Source organism: Triticum aestivum, chromosome 3A (genome assembly GCF_018294505.1).
Source record: "Triticum aestivum cultivar Chinese Spring chromosome 3A, IWGSC CS RefSeq v2.1, whole genome shotgun sequence".
Classification (NCBI taxonomy): domain Eukaryota; kingdom Viridiplantae; phylum Streptophyta; class Magnoliopsida; order Poales; family Poaceae; genus Triticum; species Triticum aestivum.
This window is the reverse complement of record NC_057800.1, coordinates 1,741,849-1,759,261: the sequence shown is the minus strand read 5'-3', so window position 1 is coordinate 1,759,261 and position 17,413 is coordinate 1,741,849.

Below are 17,413 nucleotides of genomic sequence, written 5' to 3'. Positions count from 1 at the left end.
GGGCGCGCCTACCCCCCAGGGTGCGCCCTCCACCCTCGTGGGCCACATGTTGCTCCACCGACGCACTTCTTCCCCCTATATATACCTACGTACCCCCAAACTACCAGATACGGAGCCAAAAAACCTAATTCCGCAGCTGCAACCTTCTGTACCCGTGAGATCCCATCTTGGGGCCTGTTCCGGAGCTCCGCCGGAGGGGGCATCGATCATGGAGGGCTTCTACATCAACACCATAGCCTCTTTGATGAAGTGTGAGTAGTTTACCTCAGACCTTCGGGTCCATAGTTATTAGCTAGATGGCTTCTTCTCTCTTTTTGGATCTCAATACAATGTTCTCCCCCTCTATTGTGGAGATTTATTTGATGTAATCTTCTTTTGCGATGTGTTTGTTGAGACCGATGAATTGTGGGTTTATGATCAAGTTTATCTATGAACAATATTTGAATCTTCTCTGAATTATTTTATGTATGATTGGTTATCTTTGCAAGTCTCTTCGAATTATCAGTTTGGTTTGGGATACTAGATTGATCTTTCTTGCAATGGGAGAAGTGCTTGGCTTTGGGTTCAATCTTGCGCTGTCCTTTCCCAGTGACAGTAGGGGCAGCAAGGCACGTATAGTATTGTTGCCATCGAGGATAACAAGATGGGGTTTATATCATATTGCATGAGTTTATTCCTCTACATCATGTCATCTTGCTTAAAGTGTTACTCTATTCTTATGAACTTAATACTCTAGATGCATGTTGGATAGCGGTCGATGTGTGGAGTAATAATAGTAGATGCATGAAGGAGTCGGTCTACTTGTCTTGGACGTGATGCCTATATACATGATCATACCTAGATATTCTCATAACTATGCTCAATTCTCACTGGTAGAAAAAGGGCCTATAGTCCCGGTTCGTAAGGGCCTTTAGTCCCGGTTCCTGAACCGGGACTAAAGTGTCGGTACTAATGCCCTGTACCTTTAGTCCCGGTTCAATCCAGAACCGGGACTGATGGGCCTCCACGTGGGCAGTGCGCAGAGCCCAGGCAGGAGACCCTTTGGTCCCGGTTGGTGGCACCAACCGGGACCAATTGGCATCCACGCGTCAGCATTTCTGTGGCTGGGGTTTTTGTTTTTTTGAAAGGGGGGGGGTTGGGGGTTTTGGGGGGTTAATTTAGGTGTTTCATATATTGTGTTAGCTAGCTATAATTAATAGAGAGAAGTGTCCTCTCTTACGTCCGTGCTTGGTCGATGCTACGTACTATACATACGTATAGAGAGGACTAGACACGCTAGTTAGCTAGTAAGCAAACGAAGGAAACAGAAGATCGTCATGAACATATATGCATACAGAGAGAAGTGATATCGACCACCTCTCCTTCTCCGAGAGATTGGTCGAACAACAAGTTCTCGTATATCTATCCGACACTACCGGCTACATATATACAATAATTATCTCTTACAAATATAATCATACGGACTCATGGTCCACATAGTATTCTCCGTCTTCAGCGATCACTTGGTCAAGAAAGAATGCCGCCAATTCCTCTTGAATTGCTCGCATGCGAGCTGGTGCTAGGAGTTCATCCCGCTTCCGAAACATCTAATTTGAAGAAGGGGGTCAATACATATATATATGAATGAATGAAACTCAATACAAATGATGGTAATAAAATAAAATTGTGAATGTTGTTATTTACGTACTTCATATTGTTCGTCAGAGTACCCGCCCCGCTCACAGGTCGTGTGGCGGATGGACTCGCAGACGTAGTATCCACAGAAATCATTCCCTTTTTCCTGCCACAACCACTTTACAAGAAATAGAGGTCAATCAAACTGATAAGCAAGAATGCTAAATGGTATTGATGAAACTAGCGCTTGAATCACTAGGAGATGCGCGGAACATGCTACTATAGTACTTACTTTCGGGTGTCTAAATTCCAGCTCCTTCGGCAGTCCCGGAACTGTTCTGGTGAATTTTCTCCAAACCCTGCCGGACAAAGAAAACAATTACTTGATATCAGGAAATGAACAAAGTTGCTGATATGGTGGATAATGATCGATTTAACTTACTTCTTGAGGATTTCAGTCATGTCCGCATACTCCTGGGGATCTTTTCGTTTAGAGTCCAAGACGGTTACTACTCCCTGCTCAAGCCTAATCTCTAGGAGAATATAGTGGAAACTGCACACGCATGCATAACTCATCAATTACATTACTATAACCTGGACTAATATATAAGGGAAACCGAATATGCACAAGACAGTAACACTCACTTGAAGTTGTAAGGAAAGAGTATTATATCTTTGTTTTCATTTTTTTGAATGATCGTAGCAAGTTGGCCTCGGTATCTCCGGGACGATGTTCAACCTCAGTTGCATCTATGAGATATGTGTTAACGAACCCAATATCACCGATTTGTCTTTTCTTCAATTCGGCGATCTTCATTCTGCATAATATAGTGAGGATAATTATAAATACATGCAATGAAAGAGATGAGCTATATAGAGAGACTTAATGACAGAAGTAGTAGTACTTACAGACAGTAGCAGGTGATCGTTGTTTTATCGAGGGCCAATTGATTGAAAAACTGATAGAACTCCTCAAATGGAATAGGCAACAGTTCAATTCCAACGAGGTCATGCTCCGGTTTAACTCTCGCATACAAAGTACTCCTCCCCCAGACTCTCTGCAGATTTTCAAGTACCAATCATGTAATCTTCGCATCATCGTTGTTAAAGATTTTTCATCTTTGACGAGAGGCTTCCCGTACTCGTATCTGTGTATCTGCACCTCCATGGTATCATAATGTACATCGTCGGGCAGGTAATCGTCAACATTGCCATAACCGGGCACCATCCTCGGATCGACGATGTCGCTAGGCACCTTGAGGGGGGGGGCACGATTGCTTCGCTTGTTCGCCGAGCTGGGCAATTTGTTTCCCAGCTGCTCGTCGTTCTTTCAGCCTTTGATCACTGACTGTACTTCCCGACCGCTCCGCTTCGGCCCATGTCTTTGCAATAATGCGCTCATAGTTGCCTTTCGGCGGAGACTTGGGTGGTTTTGCCAGGGCAGCCAGAGTGCGCTTCACTTTCACCGGATCTACCTTCTCCTCCGGAGGTGGATGTGTCTTTGCTCTCAACCCTTGAAACCAGTCATCCACTTCGGTTCGCGCAATCTCGGCGTTCTCCTCCGGGGTCCTCTCATATGGTAACTTCTCTGGAGTCTTCAGAGAAGGACCGAATCTGTATGTCCTCCCGCCTCTGGTTGTACTGCTAGACGCCGACCGAGCAGACGGAGCGGTTGTCTTCTTTACTTATTTACGAGGCGGAGGAGAAGGACTACGACGCGCCAGAGCAGCTGGAGCGGCGACAGGTCTCTTCCGCCCTTGCTGACGAGGCGGAGAAGGAGGAGGGTGGCTGCTCGGGCGCGTCGGCGCAGGCGGAGAAGGAGGCGGAGTGCCGCCACGCGCCGGAGAAGGAGCCGGCCGAGGGCCCTGATCGTCACTCGCCGGAGGAGGAGGCGGTGGAGGAGGCGGAGTGCCCTGACTCGCCGGAGGAGGAGGAGGAGGAGGAGGCGGAGGCGTCCAGTTCGGAAGGTTGATGAGCTCCTTCCGCCATAGGCATGGAGTCTTCAGAGCAGACCCCAGCCGAGTCTCCCCTTCACCGGTAGGGTGGTCAAGCTGGAGGTCCTCAAATCCCTCCGTTATTTCATCCACCATCACCCTAGCATATCCTTCTAGAATCAGCCGGCAGTGAAAATTTGCGCCGGGTTTAGTAGGATAAACAGAGCCAACAGCCGCCTTGACCTTCAAATTCATCCATTGCGTCATAAGGTGGCAATTTGAGACTCCGTGATAGCATCCACGGGATAGCTGGCAGGAGCCATCAAGGCATGCTCCGGCTGAAGCAGCTCAGTGGAAGCCACGCTGCTTCTGCGCTGAGATGGCGGGGTAGCTTCGGGGGAGGCTTCGGCAGTACGTTTGCTGCGATTTGCTTCTCGTTCCTCTATCGCGTCTACCCTTGCTTGCAGCGCCTGCATTTGGGTCTGCTGCACTTTTTTCCTCCTCTCATGGGATTTGTAACCGCCTGCGTCCGGAAACCCAACCTTCCACGGAATGGAGCCTGGCGTGCCTCGTGTCCGTCCAGGGTGCTCAGGATTCCGAGGGCCATTGTGAGCTCGTCGTTCTCTCTGTCTGGAAAGAACTTCCCTTGCTGCGCTGCTTCGATATACTGCTTAAGCTTCCTGACTGGTATGTCCATTTGATCGTTCGTCCAAATGCACTTCCTGTTACAGGGTCCAAGGTTCCGCCAGCCCCGAAGAACCAAGTCCGGCAACGGTCTGGCCAGCTAATTGTCTCTGGTTCGATCCCTTTATCAACCAGATCATTCTCAGTCTTGGCCCACTTAGGCCGGGCTACGAGGTAGCCACTGACCCCATGCGATGGTGAAGCATCTTCTTCGCAGCATTTTGCTTGTTTGTCGCCGACATCTTCTTACTCTTTTCCGATGTCTTGTGGGCCACAAATGCGGGCCAGTGATCTCTGATCTTCTCATATCTGCCCTAGAATTCTGGTGTCTCATTATTTTCGACAAACTTATTCAGCTCTTTCTTCCAACTCCTGAATAGTTCTGCCATCCTCTTAAGAGAAAAAGACTTGATTAATCGCTCTTTAACTGGGTTCTCTGGATTATCCTCTGGCGGTAGGGTGAAATTTGACTTCAGCTCAGTCCAAAGATCATTTTTCTGCATATCATTGACATAAGACACCTCAGGGTCTTCTATAGCCGGCTTAAACCATTGCTGGATGCTTATCGGGATCTTGTCCCTAACCAGAAGCCCGCACTAAGCAACAAATGCGCTCTTTGTCCGGAGGGGTTCAATCGGTTGGCCGTCGAGCGCGATTGCTATGATCTCAAACTTTTCAACCGAGCTCAACTTTTTCTTCGAGCCTCGTCTCTTTACCGAAGTTGTGCTCGATCCGAAGGGCTAGAAAAAAGAACAAAGACTTAATTAATATGTGTACATACCAAAACAATGAATGCATCAATCAGCTAGTCAGCACAGGCTTAACTAATATATATACCTGGCCGGACTCGGTTCGGTCACCGGAGCCATCATCACGGTCTCCTTCTTGCACCGGCATTGGGTCACCGGAGCCGTCCTCATGTTCTTCTTCTTGCACCGGCATTAGGTCACCGTAGCCAGCTTGTTCACCCTCTCCTTCCAGACCATCGGAGTCATTGAGAAACAACGAGACGACATCACTTCCTTCTGCGATTATGTCCCTCAACAACACTTCTTTTGCGGTGTCGTCTAGGGCGGTGTCCATAGTTTCTACAAATATTTACAACATAGCAATTATTATTCAAACATGACAGATGGATATATTAGTGCCAAACGTAGAACTAGCTACCTAATCATAGTAAGGAATCATATATATTAATTAGTGGCCTCGACCCCCCCCCCCACGTGTTGAAGCTATCGGGAGGGGGTATATATCGACAACGACGACACTACATCTATATGTCCCTCGACGACCCTCGTTCCCGATGAAAAAAGAGGAAGAATAAGAAAAAAAGAGGAGAAGAAAGAATAGAGGAGAAGAACTCCTCTATTCTTTCTTCTCCTCTTTTTTTTTCTTCTTCCTCTTCTTTTTTATCCAGTTCTTCCTCTCATGTTCGACAATAGAGGAGAAGAAAGAATAGAGGAGAAAGAATAGGGGTCGGAAGGTTGCCTAGTGTCAAAGGATTCAACAAAACCATGTCTTCATCATTAGGCGAAAGTAACATGTGCATGATGGTACGAAGCTCTCCAAAGTTATTTTGGAACGGAGTCCCAGATAAGATAATTCGCTTTTTGGTACAAAGTTCAGCAACACCTTCCAAATATCGTTATTTGGAAGGCCTTTGCTGAAATTCATACAAAAAGGCAAATTATCCTATCCGAGACACCATTCCAAAATAACTTTGGAGGACTTCGTCATGCCCTGGTTACTTCCGGCTAATGATGAAGCCATGGATTTCTTCAATACTTTGACACTAGGAAACCTCTCTCGACCCCTCGGCGATCCTCGACCCCTCGAACCCTCGACGACCCTGGAACCCTCGACCCCTAGACGACCCTGGAACCCTCGACCCTCGATCCCTAGACCCTATAGAACCCTCAAACCCTCGACCCTGAAACCCTCGACCCTCGACCCTCTACCCTAGTTCCCGACCCTCGACCCCTCGGCGATCCTTGACACCCTCGTTCCCGATAAAAATTAAGAAGAAGAAGAAGAAGAAGAAGAGGAGAAGAAGAAAGGAATAGCTAGAGGAGAAGATCGAAGAAAAAAAGAAGAAAAAAAAAGAGGAGAAGAAGAAAGGAATAGTGGAGAGGAAGAGAAAATAGAATATTCTATTTTCTCTTCCTCTCCACTAATGCTGAAAATTGGCCTATGGTCCCGGTTGGTGGCACCAACCGGGACTAAAGGGGGGCATTGGTCACGGTTGGTGCCACGAACCGTGACCAATACCCCCTTTAGTCCCGGTTGGTGTGACCAACCGGGACCAATGGCCTTGTGCTGCTCCGCGCCCAAAAGTTTAGTCCCACCTCGCTAGCTGAAGGGCGCCGACACTTGTTTATAAGCGCTGGTGTGCCTCCCCATTCGAGCTCCTCTCTTATGCAGGCTTTCGGGCCTAAACTTGCTACTGCCTGTGGGCCTATTGGGCATTCTGCGGGCCTGAATCCTGGCCCATGTAGGGTTTCTAGTCGTATTCAGGCCGTGGAGGCCCAGTAGGTGGCATTTTTTTGGTTTTTTCTTTTTTATTTCTACATTTTTTTGGTTTGTTCTTCTTTTATTTCTACTTAAAACTAAATACTTACAGTTTTTTAGTGATTTCTTTTTGCTTTTAGGTCACAAAAATTATAAACTTTCTGTTAGTGCCATTAGTTTTAAATTTTGAATAGTTTAAATTTGAATTTTTAAAAATTTGTGTGAATCACTAGTTTATGAATAACTTTACTATAAAAATGGAATTTTTTTCTATTTATTTTTTATTTATACTTACAACTAAATACTTATAGTTTTTTAGTGATTTCTTTTTGATTTTAGGTCACAAAAATTATAAACTTTCTGTTAGTGCCATTAGTTTTAAAATTTTGAATAGTTTAAATTTGTATTTTTTAAAATTTGTATTTTTTAAAATTTGTGTGAATCACTAGTTTATGAATAACTTTACTATAAAAATAGAATTTTTTTTCTTTTTTTCTATTTATTTTTTATTTATACTTACAATTAAACACTTATAGTTTGATTTTAGGTCACAAAAATTATATTCTTTTTGCTATTGAAGAATATTATAGTTTTATTTTAGTTGATCATAACATAATATTTTAATTGATTGTTTTTATTTTCTTAAAAGTTTTGTAGTTCATTCTGTTTGCTATTAATTCATTCTTTGAGCTAAATGACCCTAAAATTGGAAAGCATTTAAAATGAACTCTGAAAAGGTTGAAAATTGGCATGGTATCATCATTTCACCCACATAGCATGTTCCAAAAAGTAGAGAGGGTTACGACAAAAACTTGATGCATTTCGTGTACAAAATGGACAATCACTTTCGAAGTATCAAAGTTTCGGACAATAACTGCGCCACATCATTGGCTAGGACAAATGGTTCGCCTGTGTACCCAAGATTGTTTAGATCCACTGTTGTCATACCGTACTGTGGGTCTACCTGTACCCCGCCTCCTGACATATTGATCCATTTGCCTCAACACATAAAACCTTGAACCATAAGACATGAAAGCATTTCAAATGAACTCTGAAAAAGTTGAAAGTTGGGATGGTATCATAATTTCACCCACATAGCATGTGCATGTACACAACGGACAATGGTAGCATGTTCGTGTGTTACAAAGTTGGCATGGTATCATCATAATAGTTGCGGGAGAAAGTCTTCACTTTTTCTTCGCTTATGTCATTTGCTTATTGTGCCGTAACCATGGATAATCTTCATTGTTTATCAGGATGCTTGGGTCAGCCTTGACATTGAATGGAGGAATTTCATGAAACTTTTCATAATCTTCAGACATGTCTGTCTTGCCGTCCACTCCCAGGATGTCCCTTTTTCCTGAAAGAACTATGTGGTGCTTTGGCTCATCGTATGATGTATTCGCTTCCTTATCTTTTCTTTTTCTCGGTTTGGTAGACATGTCCTTCACATAGATAACCTGTGCCACATCATTGGCTAGGACGAACGGTTCGTTAGTGTACCCAAGATTTTTTAGATCCACTGTTGTCATTCCGTATTGTGGGTCTACCTGTACCCCGCCGCCTAACAGATTGACCCATTTGCACTTAAACAAAGGGACCTTAAAATCAGGTCCGTAGTCATGTTCCCATATGTCCACTATGTAACCATAATATGTATCATTTCCGCTCTCGATTGCTGCATCAAAGCGGACACCGCTGTTTTGGTTGGTGCTCTTTTGATCTTGGGCGATCGTGTAAAATGTATTCCCATTTATCTCGTATCCTTTGTAAGTCAATACAGTCAAAGATGGTCCCCTGGACAACAAGTACAACTCATCACAAACAGTGTTGTCACCTCTGAGACGTGTTTCCGACCAACTGCTGAAAGTCCTGATGTGTTCACATGTAATCCAATCGTCGCACTGCTCCGGGTGTTTGGAGCGCAGACTGTTCTTGTGTTCATCGACATACGGGGTTACCAAGGTAGAGTTATGTAGAACTGTGTAGTGTGCTTGAGACCAAGAATATCCGTCCCTGCATATTATTGAGTCTCTTCCAAGAGTGCCTTTTCCAGTCAGTCTCCCCTCATACCACGATTTAGGGAGACCTATCTTGTTAAGGCCAGGAATGAAGTCAACACAAAACCCGATAACATCCTTTGTTTGATGGCCCATGGAGATGCTTCCTTCTGGCCTACCGCGATTACGGACATATCAAAGGGGAACATATTGTGTAGAAATACGGGCCCCAGGATGACAATCTCGTCGACTAGATGAACTAGGCCGTGCGTCATGATATTGAAGAAGGATGGTGGGAACACCAGCTCGAAACTGACAAGACATTGCGCCACATCACTCCTTAGCCTTGGTACGATTTTTGGATCGATCACCTTCTGAGAGATTGCATTGAGGAATGCTCATAGCTTCACAATGGCTAATCGGACGTTTTCCGGTAGAAGCCTCCTCAATGCAACCGGAAGCAGTTGCATCATAATCACGTGGCAGTCATGAGACTTTAGGTTCTGAAACTTTTTCTCTGGCATATTTATTATTCCCTTTATATTCGACGAGAAGCCAGTCGTGACCTTCATACTGAGCAGGCATTCAAAGAAGATTTCTTTCTCTTCTTTCGTAAGAGCGTAGCTGGCAGGACCTTTATACTGCTTCGGAGGCATGCCGTCTTTTTCGTGCAAACATTGCAGGTCCTCCCGTGCCTCAGGTGTATCCTTTGTCTTCCCATACACGCCCAAGAAGCCTAGCAGGTTCACGCAAAGGTTCTTCGTCACGTGCATCACGTCGATTGAGGAGCAGACCTCTAGGTCTTTCCAGTAGGGTAGGTCCCAAAATATAGATTTCTTCTTCCACATGGGTGCGTGTCCCTCAGCGTCATTCGGAACAGCTAGTCCATCGGGACCCTTTCCAAAGATTACGTAGTGTAAATCATTGACCATAGCAAGCACGTGATCACCGGTGCGCATGGCGGGCTTCTTCCGGTGATCTGCCTCGCCTTTGAAATGCTTGCCTTTCTTTCCACATTGATGGTTGGTCGAAAGAAATCGACGATGGCCCAGGTACACATTCTTCCTGCATTTGTCCAGGTATATACTTTCAGTGTCATCTAAACAGTGCGTGCATGCATGGTATCCATTGTTTGTCTGTCCTAAAAGGTTACTGAGAGCGGGCCAATCGTTGATGGTCACGAACAGCAACGCCTTAAGGTTAAATTCCTCCTGTCTGTGCTCATCCCACGTACGTACACCGTTTTCATTCCACGGCTGTAAAAGTTCTTCAACTAATGGCCTTAGGTACACATCAATTTCTTTGCCGGGTTGCTTAGGGCCTTGGATGAGAACTGGCATCATAATGAATTTCCGCTTCATGCACATCCAAGGAGGAAGGTTATACATACATAGAGTCACGGGCCAGGTGCTGTGATTGCTGCTCTGCTCCCCGAAAGGATTAATGCCATCCGCGCTTAAAGCAAACCATACATTCCTTGGGTCCTTTGCAAACTCATCCCAGTACTTTCTCTCGATTTTTCTCCACTGCGACCCGTCAGCGGGTGCTCTCAACTTCCCATCTTTCTTTCGGTTCTCACTGTGCCATCGCATCAACTTGGCATGCTCTTCGTTTTTGAACAGACGTTTCAACCGTGGTATTATAGGAGCATACCACATCACCTTCGCAGGAACCCTCTTCCTGGGGGGCTCACCGTCAACATCACCAGGGTCATCTCGTCTGATCTTATACCGCAATGCACCGCATACCGGGCATGCGTTCAGATCCTTGTATGCACCGCGGTAGAGGATGCAGTCATTAGGGCATGCATGTATCTTCTCCACCTCCAATCCTAGAGGGCATACGACCTTCTTTGCTGCGTATGTACTGTCGGGAAATTCGTTATCCTTTGGAAGCTTCTTCTTCAATATTTTCAGTAGCTTCTCAAATCCTTTGTCAGCCACAACATTCTCTGCCTTCCACTGTAGCAATTCCAGTACGGTACCGAGCTTTGTGTTGCCATCTTCGCAATTGGGGTATAACCCTTTTTTTGTGATCCTCTAACATGCGATCGAACTTCAGCTTCTCCTTTTGACTAATGCATTGCGTCCTTGCATCGACAATGACCCGGCGGAGGTCATCATCATCGGGCACATCGTCTGGTTCCTCTTGATCTTCAGCAGCTTCACCCGTTGCAGCATCATTGGGCACATCGTCTAGTTCCTCTTGATCTTCACCAGCTCCCCCCGTTGTAGCATCACCGTATTCAGGGGGCACATAGTTGTCATCGTAGTATTCTTCTTCGCCGTCTTCCATCATAACCCCTATTTCTCCGTGCCTCGTCCAAACATTATAGTGTGGCATGAAACCCTTGTAAAGCAGGTGGGAGTGAAGGATTTTCCGGTTAGAGTAAGACCTCGTATTCCCACATTAAGTGCATGGACAACACATAAAACCATTCTGCTTGTTTGCCTCAGCCGCATCGAGAAACTCATGCACGCCCTTAATGTACTCGCGGGTGTGTCTGTCACCGTATATCCATTGCCAGTTCATCTGCGTGCATTATATATAATTAAGTGTCCAAATAAATAGAAGTTCATCATCACATTAAAACCAAAGTGCATACATAGTTCTCATCTAACAACATATAGCTCTCGAGAGCATCTAATTAATTAAACCATACATTGAAACTATGTAAAACATTTCAATGCGAAAACAAATGCGATCATAATCGCAACCAAGGTAATAATTGATCCAACGGCATAATGATACCAAGCCTCGGTATGAATGGCATATTTTCTAATCTTTCTAATCTTCAAGCGCATTGCATCCATCTTGATCTTGTGATCATCGACGACATCCGCAACATGAAACTCCAATATCATCTTCTCCTCCTCAATTTTTTTATTTTTCCTTCAAGAAATTGTTTTCTTCTTCAACTAAATTTAACCTCTCGACAATAGGGTCAGTTGGCATTTCCGATTCACATACATCCTAGATAAATAAAATCTATGTCACGTTGGTCGGCATAATTTTCATAAACAATAAATGAACCAATAGCTATAAAGATAATATACATACCACATCCGAATAATAGACAGGACGAGGGCCGACGGGGGCGGATACCAAAACCATCGCACTATATAAGATGCAATAATAAATGTAAGAAAATGATACAAGTATCTATCTAAACATACAAGTAAGAATATGTTTCCTTTCAGAAAGAAGATAAGAACAAGAGGCTAACCACGGTGGTGTCGGTGATGAGATCGGCGCGGGTGATCGACGACGGTGAAGACGGGGACGGGGCGTGACGGACCGCTAAATCTAGACAAATCTCGAGGAAAATGGAGCTTGGAGGTCGAGCTTCGAAAGGAGAAAGCTTAAGTAGTGTGGCTCGGGCATTCCATCGAACACCTCATGTGCATAGGAGGTGAGCTAGAGCACCACAAAGCCCTCTCCCCCTCGGCCAGAAAAAACAGAGCAGTGTGCTCTGCTCTTGCGCGAGGGGGTATATATAGGCACCTCATTGGTCCCGGTTGGTGACATGAGCCGGGACTAAAGGGGAGCCTTTGGTCCCGGTTCAAGCCACCAACCAGGACCAAAGGTGGTAGGCCAGGAGCGAGGCCCATTGGTCCCGGTTCATCCCACCAACCGGGACCAAAAGGTCCAGATGAACCGGGACCAATGGCCCACGTGGCCCGGCCGGCCCCCTGGGCTCACGAATCGGGACCAATGCCCACATTGGTCCCGGTTCTAGACAGAACCGGGACTAATGGGCTGACCCGGCCTGGACCATAGCCCTGTTTTCTACTAGTGCCTGTCAATTTCTTACCAGTAATTTGTTCACCTACCATAATACTTATGCTCTTGAGAGAAGCCACTAGTGAAACCTATGCCCCCCGGGTCTATTTTCTATCATATTAATCTTCCAACACTTAGCTATTTTTATTACCTTTTATTTTACTTTGCATCTTTATCATAAAAATACCAAAAATATTATCCAATCATATCTATCAGATCTCACTCTCGTAAATGACCGTGAAGGGATTGACAACCCATTTTTTGTGTTGGTTGCGAGGATTTATTTGTTTGTGCAGGTGCGAGGAACTTGCGCCTGGCCTCCTACTGGATTGATACTTTGGTTCTAAAAAACTGAGGGAAATACTTACGCTACTTTGCTGCATCACCCTTTCCTCTTCAAGGGAAAACCAACGCAGTGCTCAAGAGGTAGCATGTATCTTTGCCACTCTCATTTTGTGTCTGATATTTCATGTCGGACTCAAGTTCCAAAATGACATGACTTTTGATGACTTGTGTTTTGGGCTAGTTTTTTTTCAAATATCAACTTCTAAACATAAAAGAATGAAAACAGAGACATGTCGTAACACGGAGAAGCAGGTATTCATCAGCCCCTACGCCCTCTCGATGTCTGTCAGCGTCGTAGACCGCCCAGGCCTCCGTAAGGGCGCACAGCCAGAAAACCCCATCTCGGTAATGTCTAACTAGCTAAAATGGTAAGGTGCTTTGCGAAGCATGTAAGAAAATAAAAGGAGATGTAAACAACAACAAAAGGAATAACACATATTTACCGAGCACGACTACAAATGGAGATCTAGGGTTAGGACCTTTACCGAGAGATGTTTATCGACTCTCGGTAAAGGCCACATCATATTTTCCTCCCATTTGTCTGTGTTTCTTTGCCACTCTTTTTTCTGATATTTCATGACTTTTAATGACCAAAGATCCAAAATTCCGTGACTTTTGATGACTTCTGTTTTTGGTTAGATTTTTTCAAATCTCAACTTCTAATTAAGCACTACATATAAAGTAAAAGAATGAAAACAGTGACCTGTCATAACACTGAGAAGTAGGTATTCACCAACCCCTATCCCCTCTCGGTGTCGATCAACGCCGTAGACCGCCGGGGCGCCACCCGAGGGGGGAAGGGGGGGGGGGGCGGCAACTGGTCCTGCATGCGTGTGGCCAAGCCATATGTATGAAAGGGTGTTGTGGTGTACGAATACCCAATGCACATCCTTGATGTGGCAGATGCCTCACAAACCGAACACATGCACGGGCACGAGCATTGAGGACTAGCTGCGTTCGTCACCCAGATCGAGCCGGCAGTGGGCAATCCTGTGAGGGAATGGACTAAAACTGGCTTCATAGCGCTGCCGTGAAGGAGGAGGAGGTGGTGGAGGACGACATTGCCGAGAGGAGGCTGGTTGTTCATCATGTTTCTGAGGGTGAGGATGGACCCTCACGATTGACGGAGCACCACGAGGTGAGTGGCTCACAGCCCGCGGTTCGACTATCAGCACTACTTCCATAGGGAAAGTGTGGCTGCGTGGTCCTTCAAAGCTTCCAAAATGTCCATATGTGCATAGTGACGTGTTGATTAAACCAGTGGGAGAGAAGTAAGTGGTTATCTCGACTCATCCCATATAAATTGTACCTTTGTCATTTCATCACATATAATATGACTTCACTCTTCGTAATGCAGAAGCTTAGTAAAAGGTGGTGAGAGGCGTCTGCCATGGTCGCCGAGTGGCATCATTGGGGGTCTTTGTAGGTTAAATTATCCTGGACTGGTCACTTTGCCAAACGGTACCATTGAGCGAGCTTCGTCATGGGATCACTACAAACTCGCTCCAGATTTCCTGGATATGCGTCAGAGGATTTATGATAACAGAGCCTTGCGAGTGGTCAATGATTTCTAGGTAAGTCCTTTCAAACACCTGAATGTCAATACCAAAAGGTTTAAATTTTCCATAGTCATGATTTTACCCTTCTCAGATGTATGCATGTTTGTAGGATTTATATACACGCCTAGAGGGTCAGAAGGATTGTGGAAATGTGGTGTTTGAGAATATTTCCAAGAAACTAGTCCACGACATGTACTATGAGGAGCGAGTCCGGTTAGTGGTCAAGTATCACGCAGACTATCTCAACCAGAAGATTTCCAAACAGGAGGCTCGAGGGAAGCATCATTCATGGGACAATTACTTCAAGGCAAGTGATGACGGATGCTTGCTATTACCGCAAATTAGATTACTTACTAAGATGTATTTGTTTACTTTACAGGTGATTCCTCAGTGGTGCGCTGACAAACGTCCGTGCTGGGAGAAGATCGTCGAACGGTGGACAAATCCAGGGTGGCGGGATGAACACAAGGCAATAGGGGAACGACGTAAGTTGATGGGTTGTCTAGGACACCGCCAAGGCAACCTCACCATCCCAGGTGTCGTCTCCAAACATGTTGGCAACAACATCCTTTTCTTTTCATCATGTTCTCTTTCATTTGTGAGCATTTTCTTAATTGTTTGGATCGCTTTCTTTTGCAGAAAGAAGAAACTGACAAGGATATCTCTTACTTCGATGCGTGGACCATCAAACGTACCAAAGACGACAAGGACAAGGACCCTCTCCACCCGGACGGGAGGGACTGGATCAGTTCTAAAGCCTGGTCAGATGGAGAGAACTACACCAAAAAATTGAAGGAGACGTACGGGCAAGAGGCTGATCCTCACGTGCTACCGTTTGACCCTCTTGTGGCCATTGTCGCGGCAGGCGGTAGACCGAATGGCCGGATGGCGGTTCACCTCGATTTTGTCATAACCTCCTCCCTTCCGAGAGTCAACACGCTCCGTGCTATGAGTATTGGCTCTACTCCTACCATAGAGCGTCACATACCACATACCTTGACCATTATTGGGATATTCAGGTCAGCGCTTCTTCATTGATCCTTCATGGTTCTGCATGTTTGCATTTCAACATGAATGACATTTGCATTGCCATATTGTAGACTCGACTGATTGACACTCAGAAAGAACAAGATGGAGACCGGGCTAAGTTGAAGGCACAAGATGATCTAGTGAAGTCTTTACAACATATGGTGGCCAATCTTTATGCCATGCAAGGCAAACCACTGCCAGAGATGCCACCGATGCCAGAGTGGAACATTGTGAGTTTTGTTCTAACTATTTCTATCACCATTTTCGGCATTACCATATGCATTCATCACATTATTGGGTCAATCCATCACAAGGGTCGAACAATGTTCCGTTAGTTCCACCTCAAGTTGGTGGAGTTGGGGAAGCAAACGGAATGACACCTTCTGATGTTGATGTTAGCACTCCGATCTTCAAAACTGCGTGAACTTCATGTTATGTTGTGTTTGAAACTGTTCCTTGTATGTGCTTGAGAACTATTGCACCTTATGTGATCTTGAGACTTGTAAACTTGTGGTAGTTGAGTGTTCTTGACAACTATTGCACCTTTTATGCACTATTGCTTTTATGTGGGATGTTCTTGAGAATCATTGCCCTTTTTGTTCAGTAATGCCTATATGTGGCATGTTCTATGTGTGATGAACTATATGCTGCTGCTGTATATGTTTTGCTGCAGAAAAGAAAAAAAACACAAAAAAGGCTGCTGGGCACAAAAGTAATGAGAGGGCCTCTCGGCAAAGACTGTGAAACTGGACTAAGATACAACCTTTACCGAGAGGACTCTCGGTACACCTTTACCGAGAGGCCACTCAAAAAATGATAACAACCTGTAGCGCCCCCTGACAACTTTACCGAGAGACGTCTCGGTAAATGTACAATGTTTGCCGAGAGGTGCTCTCAGCAAAGTACAGACCCGGCTTTCAGGGCAAGTGACGTGGCGCTTTCCTATTGGCTATATTTGCCGAGAGTGATTCTCGGCAAAGATGGCCCTGGGCCTGTTATTGTGGACCCACATGTCAGGAGCCGACACGTGGCACTTTCCTACTGGCTCTGTTTGCCAAGAGCCACTCTCGACAAAGATGGCCCTCGACCTGTTATTGTGGACCCGCATGTCAGGCTCTGACACGTGGCGCTTTCCTATTGGCTCTATTTGCCGAGAGTGGCTCTCGGCAAAGATGGCCCTCGGCCTGTTATTGGGGACCCATATTTCAGGAGCTAACATGTGGCCCTTTCCTATTGGCTCTTTTTGCCGAGAGTGGCTCTCGGCAAAGATGGCCCTCGGCCTGTTATTGGGGACCCATATTTCAGGAGCTAACATGTGGCCCTTTCCTATTGGCTCTGTTTGCCGAGAGTCACGATGCCCCACGTGGCAACCGCCGTCCCCGTATGTTGTCCGTTAGCTACTTTATTTTGCCGAGTTGTAGTATTTGGCTCTCGGCAAACTCTTTGCCGAGTGCCCGTGTCCTGACTCTCAGCAAATTTCTGTTTACCTGAGAGGTGTACGCCAGGTGGCTTTTACTGAGTGTAACTCTCGACAAAGGCTTTGCCGGCGGTTTTTGGCCCTTTGCCGAGTGTCCATGGCACTCGGCGTATAAGGCGATTCCAGTAGCGTAGGTACGCACCCGTCCCTCCCGTAGTCGTCGAATAGGATGAGGAGAAACTCGGGGTACGTGGCCGGGTGCGTGTTCATCACCACCTTCACGAAGCTCGTCGGCTCCTCTAAACCCGCCGCTTGTTCGTCCGATAGACGGATCCGGTGGACCTTGGGCAAGAAGGAGTTGAAGCCGGCGATGAGGTTGGGGCTGTCCCTAAACAGCGACGCCACCGTCGACACCACCAGCGGCGCCGATCCTACAGGCGGTCAAATGTTGGTCGGTCGATCCATGCGTGGAGCAAATTTATGCATTTATCGACATGGATGGGACGTACCTGCTCCTCTTGTAATCAACCATGACGCCGA